We start from the raw sequence: 9,144 nt of genomic DNA, 5'->3' as shown, positions 1-9,144 counted from the left end.
AACAGTCTAGTTTTATTTCAGGCTCTTATCCCCACTTTCATCATCGTGTGTGTGTGTGAGTCTCTCAGTCTTGTTAGGCTCTTTGAAACCCCATGGACTACGGCCTACCAGATTCCTCTGTCCATGGAATTCTCCAGGCAAGAATACTGGAGTGAGTTGCCATTCCCTTCTCCAGTGGATATTCCCAACCCTGGGATCAAACCCAAGTCTCCTGCGTTGCAGGCAGATTCTTCACTGTCTGAGCCACCATGGAAACCCTCTTATCATCATACCTTCTCTATTTATTTCTAGCTCCAAAACTGCATCAAATAGCTTTAAATGTAATCTTTGAGCTAATCACAACCATGTTCTTAGTAAGGTACTTTCTGACTATAATTCTATTGTAAACTAATCTATTATTCGAGAATGATCACCCTTTCTGTTATTAACTCCACAAATGAAAGTATACCTGCTTTATATCAGATTTTGTTCTAGGTTTAGGAGATAGACTAGAGTATCAAACATAAAAATCTTGGCTCTCTTGAATTTTTATCTCTAACTGGAATTGTTCCCTTTTAGTTGGTGAAATAAGAAAGCCAAACCTGAATCTTCATTCCCAGTTGCCAGGCTGGACCTAAACATATGGATCAAAATAAAGAAGATATTAAGCTCTTCAAGGTCATTTTAGGGCCTTCTATTCATTTTGAAAATATATAGGACAGGTTATGGGGCTTCCCAGGTGGTGCTAGTGATAAAGAACATGCCTGCCAATGCAGAAGACATAAGAGATGTGGGTTCGATCTCTGAGTCAGGAAGATCCCCTGGAGAAGGGCATGGCAGCCCACTCCAGTGTTCTCGCTTGGAGAATTCCATGAACAGAGGAGCCGAGTGGGCTACAGTCCACAGGGTTACACAGAGTCGTACACAACTGAAGTGACTTAGCACAAAAGACGGGTTTAAGAAAACATTTGCTTTATTTGGCTTAGAGACAGCAGACTCCTAGTATGAGTGCAGTGAACTTGGGGATGCTGACTCATTACTGAAGACTCAGAGTTAAAGTAATTTGGCAGCAGAAAACAACGTGGCTGGGAACAAAGATCATAGGTAGAAACTGTTGCCAAAAACTACAAAGGAGATGTCTCCAGGAACCAAGTAGAAATGTGAGTTGATGGTTCTACCTCTATGTGATAGCCTCAGAGATTTCAGGAAGGACTGATTCTAATAGTGTAGGGAGAAGAGTGAAAGTTCATCATGTTCTGGCCCCTAAAGTATGAAGCTTTACCTTGGGAAACAACCTCTGAGTATATATAGGCATGTGAAGTAAGACAATTATAGCTCTGGAAACTTAGTATGTGGCACCGCTGTGAGCTGAGGTAGAAGCCTCAGACTCTGAAGTTTTCTCAGCAACAAATTTTGGGAAGCAAGATATCCAAACCGTGTCACTTTTATATCAGCCAAGACTCTGAGGTTCTTGCATAATTCAGGAGGTAGGAGGAGACCTCTCCATACAGTAGACTTCCTGCTAATAAGCATGTGTGGAGTGGGGTACTGAAAAAGGAAAATTATTACCAGACTTATCCTCGAGGATACCGAAATAGCACACTCAAGTTGAATGAAATTAATATATGATTATACTTGTCAATTTTTAATATTCTTTATATTTGCCTGTAACATTCAGGATGATAAAATTTAAACAACAACAAAAAATACTTAAACTCTAAACTTGCAAGTGATTTTAAATGGAAGGAGGTTTATAACAGCTCTTCTCTCTGACCCTGTAAATATAAACCAAGATCAAAAAAACTTATGTAGACCCGGGGCAAATTCATATCAATGTATGGCAAAACCAACCAATATAATATTGTAAAATAATTTGCCTCCAATAAAAAATAAATTAACTACAAAAAAAAAAAAAAAGCAAAACTAAAAAGTATGTGCTTCTTCTAGGCTCTATTTGACCTTCTGCTGCATTTTACAGTTACTCCCCACTGTGCAATCCTCAGAGGTGACAAAGGAGAGCTGTTTATTATCAGACTTTTCCCAGCCTCCATCTTATTATTCCCTTGGATCCATGTACTTGAAGGCTGTGATTGTTTCTTAACTGAAATGAATCTTCTAAGGAATATCTACATTCTGTAAGGAAGTTTAAACACAACCACACCACTTTCACATAGAGTAGACAAAACTTTTGCTTCTGAGAATCTCTAAATGTTATAGACAGGTAGGACCATCTAAGATAACAGACTCTTTAGACCAGCTTTTGTGACCCTGCAGGATCAGGTCCCATCTGCAGCCCATCTCACTCTACTCCCCTGCACAGCTCTGACTTTAAGTACTTTGGACTTCGTTCAGACCTTTATATACATCATGCCGCGTTATGCTCCAAAAACATTCTCAACTTTATCACCTCTGCAAGAAAACGTCTTTTTCTCCTTTCATAGTTAACTCATTTCAGATCTCAACTCAATTGTCACTTCCTTACAGTCAACCCCCCATTTCATGGATTCATGGTGGAAGAACCTCCTGTTACAATTTCTACTTTGCATTGTGATTTTGTCTCACATATTAGAAAAGAATAATAATAGAATATTACATAACAAAGTATAAGACTGAGTATAACATGGAATGTCAATAATATTTAATATTATATGAAAGCTGAGACATCACAGGCTGTAATAAAGATTTACTGCATGAGTAGTCATTTTTTTAATTTTCTATTTTACATGGGATTATAGCTGATTAACAATGTTGTGATACCTTCAGGTGCCCAGAAAAGTGACTCAGTCATATATATACACATGTATCCATTCTAGTGCTTGCCCCTCCCCCAAGATTATAAATTCCAAGAGAGCTGTTTTCTTACTTTTTTAAGTGTAATGATGACTAAAACAAGGTAGATATCTAATTAATATTTACTTAGTGACTCACGGGAGAAGGGAACGGCAAACAATTTCAGCATTCTTGCCTTGAGAACCCCATGAACAGTATGAAAAGGCAAAAAAATATGACACTGAAAGATGAACTGCCAGGTCGGTAGGTGCCCAAAATGCTACTGGAGAAGAGCAGAGAAATAGCTCCAGAAGGAATAAAGAAGTTGAGCCAAAGCAGAAACAACACACAGTTGTGGATGTGTCTGGTGGTAAAAGTAAAGTCCTATGCTGTAAACAATATCACATAGGAATCTGGAATGTTACGTTCATGAATCAAGGTAAATTGGAAGTGGTCAAAGAGGAGATAGCAAGAGTGAACGTTGACATTTTAGGAATCAGTGAACTAAAATGGACTGGAATGGGCAAATTTAATTCAGATGACCATTATATCTACTATTGCGGGCAAGAATCCCTTAGAAGAAATAGAGTAGCCCTCAGAGTCAACAATAGAGTCTGAAATGCAGTACTTAGGTGCAATCTAAAAAATGACAGAATGATCTCTGTTCATTTCCTAGGCAAACCATTCAATATCAAGGTAATACAAGTTATGCCCCAGCCACTAATGCTGAAGATGCTGAAGTTGAATGGTTTAATGAGACCAACAAGGCCTTTAGAACACCAAAAAGATGTCCTTTTCATCATAGGGGACTGGAATGCAAAAGTAGGAAGTTAAGAGGTATCTGGAGTAACAGGCAAGTTTAGTCTTGGAGTACAAAATGAAGCAGGTTTAAGGCTAACAGAATTTTGTCAAGAGAACACACTGATCATAGAAAACACCCTCTTCCAACAACACAAGAGATGACTCTATACATGTAGATGGGGAAAAAATGGAAAAAGTGACAGACTTTATATTTTGGGGCTCCAAAATCACTGCAGATGGTGACTTCGGCCACAAAATTAAAAGACGTTTGCTCCTTGGAGGAAGAGCTATGACAAACCTAGACAGCATTTTAAAAAGCAGAAACATTACTTTGCCAACAAAGCTCTGTCTAGTCAAAGCTGTGGTTTTTCCAATAGTCTTGTATGGATGTGAGAGTTAGACCATAAAGAAGCTTGAGCACTGAAGAACTGATGCTTTTGAACTGGCGTTGAAGAAGAATCTTGAGAATCCCTTGCACAGCAAGGAGATAAAACCAGTCGATCCTAAAGGAAATCAGTCCTGAATATTCATTGGAAGGACTGATGCTGAAGCTGAAACTCCAGTACTTTGACATGCTGTAGTCCATGGAGTCATTAGGAGTCGGACAACACTGAGTGACTGAACAACACCAACAGTGGATGGGTGAATGAGGTGAACATTTCACAGCCTGTGATAATAGAATCCACTATCACAAAATCTAATATGCAGTGAATACATGCATATTCCAACATTCATATCCATAAAATCAACCACAAAAGTATGGAATGAGGTGCAGGAAACTTAAGGGCAGATGATACAAAAGTATATTTCAGTATCTTACTTAATTATAATTTCCCTATGAATCAACAGTATGACATGTTTCCCTCAAAATAGAATCACTAGGAAGATAGTCCCCAAAATGATAGAAAAGATTTTCCTTTTATACTTCAAACTGATGAGACTGTATCAAGAAAACTGTAGAATACTATTTTTATAGGAATGCAAATAAATCGGAGCATATTCAGAGAAAATAAATTGCCATGATGAGAGCTGGGAAGCCATTTCAGTGTCTGAAAAGAGACATTTTGCATGTGTTTATTCATTCACTCACTCATTTAATTCATTCAATGAATAGACTGAGTATATCACACCAAGCACAAATCTGGGCAGTTGAGTGCATCAGCAAGCAAAGTAGACAATGATCCTTGCCTCATGTATCTTACATTCTTTAAGCAATGATAGAAAATAAATACATAAATATAATAAAGAAGTCAGCTAGTATATTCAGTTCAGTTCAGTCACTCAGTTGTGTCTGACTCTTTTTGACCCCATGGACTGCAGCATGCCAGGCTTCCCTGTCCATGTTCCCTGTCCAACTTCTGGAGCTTACTCAAACTCATGTCCATTGAGTAAATGATGCCATCCAACCATCTCATCCTCTGTGGTCCCCTTTTCCTCCCACCTTCAGTCTTTCCCAGCATCGGGGTCTTTTCAAGTGAGTCAGTTCTTCACATCAGGTGGCCAAAGTATTGGAGTTTCAGCTTCAGCATTAGTCCTTCCAATGAATATTCAGGACTGATTTCCTTTAAGATTGACTGGTTGGATCTCCTTGCAGTCCAAGGGACTCTCAAGAGTCTTCTCCAGCACCACAGTTCAAAAGCATCAATTCTTCGGCGCTCAACTTTCTTCATAGTCCAACTCTCACATCCATACATGACCAATGGAAAAACCATAGCTTTGACTAGAGGGACTTTGTCAGCAAAGTAATGTCTCTGGTTTTTAATATGCTGTCTGGGTTGGTCACAGCTTTTGTCCCAGGGAGCAAGAGTCTTTTAATTTCATGGCTGCAGTCACCATCTGCAGTGATTTTGGAACCCCCCGAAATAAAGTCTGTCACTGTTTCCATTGTTTCCCCATCTGTTTGCCATGAAGTGATGGGACTGGATACCATGATCTTAGTATATTAGAAGGTTATAAGCACTCTGAAGGAAAACATTAAATGATTAAAGGGGATCTGGACTGCTATGGTGGAAAGAAAATGAGTAATAGGAACATTAATACTGTGATGAGAGTTGGCTTTGTTGAGAAATGATATTTGACCAAAGAATGGAAGGAAATAAGGGAACGAACCAAATGAATTCCTGGGGGAAAATATTTGAGGCAGAGAAAACACTCAAGTGAATGCCCTACCTTAAGATGAAGATTACCTGGCTTGTTGGAGGGGCAATAACAACATCAGTGTGGCTAAGACAGAGTGAGTCAGTGCAAGAGTACAGAAAAGGCTGCCTGAGAAGTAGCAGGAAGCCAGATCATGGAAGGACCTGAAGGACATGGTGTTTACTCCAACACAAGGAGCCAAATGAGACTGGATAGAAATCTGTAGGTTAAAATGAACCAAATTGTAGAAACTGACAAAATTTAACTCTGTTTTAATATTATTACTAAGAATCATAAAAAACAGAATGGACTATTTTATCATGGACAAAATTATTTTTTTAATTCATAACTCAAAATGTATTGAAAATGTGTATGTTTTAATTCATGTCCATTCTATTGATGAGAAAATTGAGGCAGAAGACAAGACACCGAAGTGATAGGAGAATTCAAGATCTCATAAATCCTATTCCCATTTTCATTTTGTCACTTTCTAATGCAGATGGTCTCTCATGGTTCACCAGAACTTAGGGGAAAGCCCCCAGACAAAATAATTTTAGTGAGGCTCTCATGATTTAAATAATATATAATAATGTTTTAAAATATCATATTAAAATATATGTCATAGACTTATAACACATAAGCATATATAAAGTATATCAGTTCAGTTCAGTTCAGTCGCTCAGTCGGACTGACTCTTTGCGACCCCATGAATCACAGCACGCCAGGCCTCCCTGTCCATCATCAACTCCCGGAGTTCACTCAAACTCATGTCCATCGAGTCGGTGATGCCATCCAGCCATCTCATTCTCTGTTGTCCCCGTCTCCTCCTACCCCCAATCCCTCCAAGCATCAGACTCTTTTCCAGTGAGTCAACTCGTCACATGAGGTGGCCAAAGTATTGGAGTTTCAGCTTCAGCATCAGTTTTGTACCTATAAAATATAAATATATAAATATTCAATACTGTAAAGAATCATTAATATATAATGTAATACTTCAAACATTCTATTACAAACATTGTGAATGTATATCTTTCAAAACAACACAATTTACTTCTCTTCATTTTTATCACCCTATAGCATTTCCTGTTATATAAGAAAATAGTAAGATTTCCAGGGCATATATTCTTTCCTCATTCAGGGGATTTTAAAAAGATGAGATCTATTCAGAAGGGGGAACTTATGTAAACCCAGGGTGAATTCATGTCAGTGTATAGCAAAACCAACCAATATAATATTGTAAAATAATTTGCTTCCAATAAAAAATAAATTACTTAAAAAAAAATAAAAAGATGAGATCTAAAAAATTTATCTTTTAAAAAATGTGTTAAATTATTTTTAAGTGCTACAGAATTTGCATTTTTTTAATTTAAAAATACCTAGATGAACTTAAGTTGACAAAAATTATACCTCTCTACACTATTCTATTGATGCTTTTAAAAAATAAAACTACTCTGTTTATTTAAGCAATGCATCCATCCTGCAAATCCTTTATGATGGTAACAATATACAAAGAAACACACATACACACCACCCACCCCTTCCTAAAAATATTTCCATTACTGCTCAGATGTCACCAAATAGCAAACCTAAATGATTAGGCTAACTCCTCCAGCTCACTAGTCAATTTAGGAAGTGAATGGAGGTCTTCAGAGTGAAGTAAGTGGACAGATTGAAGAACAAGGAGGGGGTAATGCTTTCTGGAAGTAGCTCTTAGAAATCCTGTTCACAGCCTGGAACTGCATAAATTTTCTCTGCATATGTTATTGCTACCTTGGGGGCCATGATAGCATATGCATTTTGGTTTTAAAAAAAATAGATATACGTACATGAATATGTGTGTTTAATGCATAAATATTATGATGACTTCTCTTTCATGGGACTATGTAGTCCCTTCAGACTGTACTATAGCATGTACAGTAAATAAACAGTAATCCATTGAGAATGCATATATTTTTTGAGAAAACACAAGGTAGAGGTGAAAAGGGGCTGAATATTATTGCCCAATTTAGAATATCTCAGAAGTGAAAAATTATGAAGCAAAATAAACTCAGCAAGACAATACAGACATTTGGTGATAACACTGACTCCAGCAGAAGAATCAATATGAATATATAAACTGGAACACAGGATCTTGAGAAAGCAAGGAAATCGTGCTTATGCATTAGTGTAACAGCTGCGAAGCTGCTAAGTCACTTCAGTCATGTTCGAGTCTGTGCGACCCCATAGATGGCAGCCCACCAGGCTCCCCCGTCCCTGGGATTCTCCAGGCAAGAGCACTGGAGTGGGTTGCCATTTCCTTCTCCAATGCATGAAAGTGAAAAGTGAAAGTGAAGTCTCAGTCCTATCCGACTCTTCGCGAGCCCATGGACTGCAGCCTACCAGGCTCCTCCATCCATGGGATTTTCCAGGCAAGAGTATTGGAGTGGGGTGTCATTGCCTTCTCTGAGTGTAACAGCTAGAAAAGTTTAAAAAGCAAACTAACATATTCTTAAAATGCATTATGTAGTATGATTAGGAAAATATAACTGCTGGTCAGGTGACTTTAATAAAACCAGTAAGTTTAGTTTCTTAAACACCTGTGGGTTATTATTATGAAAAGAATGTTATTATTTGAATATAAAGTCAGCCCTTGATGTATTTTGTTTTTCAGAGAAGGTATATGTTCAGTGTATTTAGTCTTATTATTCTTTGTATATGTGGTAGAACAGGATGATAAAAGCAAATGATTGTAACATATTTGGTTTCCCAGTAAGTTCTCTTAAATACAGACTGACAAATCTAATATGAATCCCCAGAAATTCAGTTACTTCTAAGCTTCAGTATTCTGGAATACATAAAATAAATATATGATCAATGAAATGAAATATGACAAAATGTTTCATATTGATGTTTTCTTCTTTCAAAAAAATCCCTTTTTGGTTAATGCCCCAAGTCACTTTTTCCATACATTTTCTTTTTCACAATGTATAGATTTCCTAGTTCTGATCTCAAGTTCAGGGAGCCTGGGGAGAAGTGGGAGATTTCTTCAAACCAGGGCTGTTCCTCAGCCTTTCACATGAGAAAATTGTTAGGAGCATTAAAGTATTTCTGACTATGCTGCATTCCTTTGTTCAGAGTGAGTTTTGGGAACACATCCTTTTCTCATTATATTTCCATAAAATATATTTGATCTATTCTATTCTTAGAATACCTCTGATGTGGTCTGTGAGTGGAGCACAGTATAAAAATATTTCTTTTTTATATGAGACAAAATGTTTCCATTTCTTAGACACATAAAAAAAATCCAGCTATATAGCACTCTAAGAAAGTAAAACTTGTTCAATACATTTTCGTAGTGCTCAAAGCAGACCACAGAGGCTCCCTCTTCCTCTATTGTAGTTCAGAACCTCACCCAAGGCATGGAGCCCTCTGCAGAACAAAAGGAAATCAGGAAGAAAAAAGGGAGCCAGGAGGACTGGG

This window comes from Moschus berezovskii, chromosome 2, assembly GCF_049115385.1.
Source record: "Moschus berezovskii isolate FMDL1 chromosome 2, NW_MosBer_1.0, whole genome shotgun sequence".
NCBI lineage: Eukaryota > Metazoa > Chordata > Mammalia > Artiodactyla > Moschidae > Moschus > Moschus berezovskii.
The sequence above is the reverse complement of the archived record's forward strand: the minus strand, read 5'-3'. Positions refer to the sequence as shown.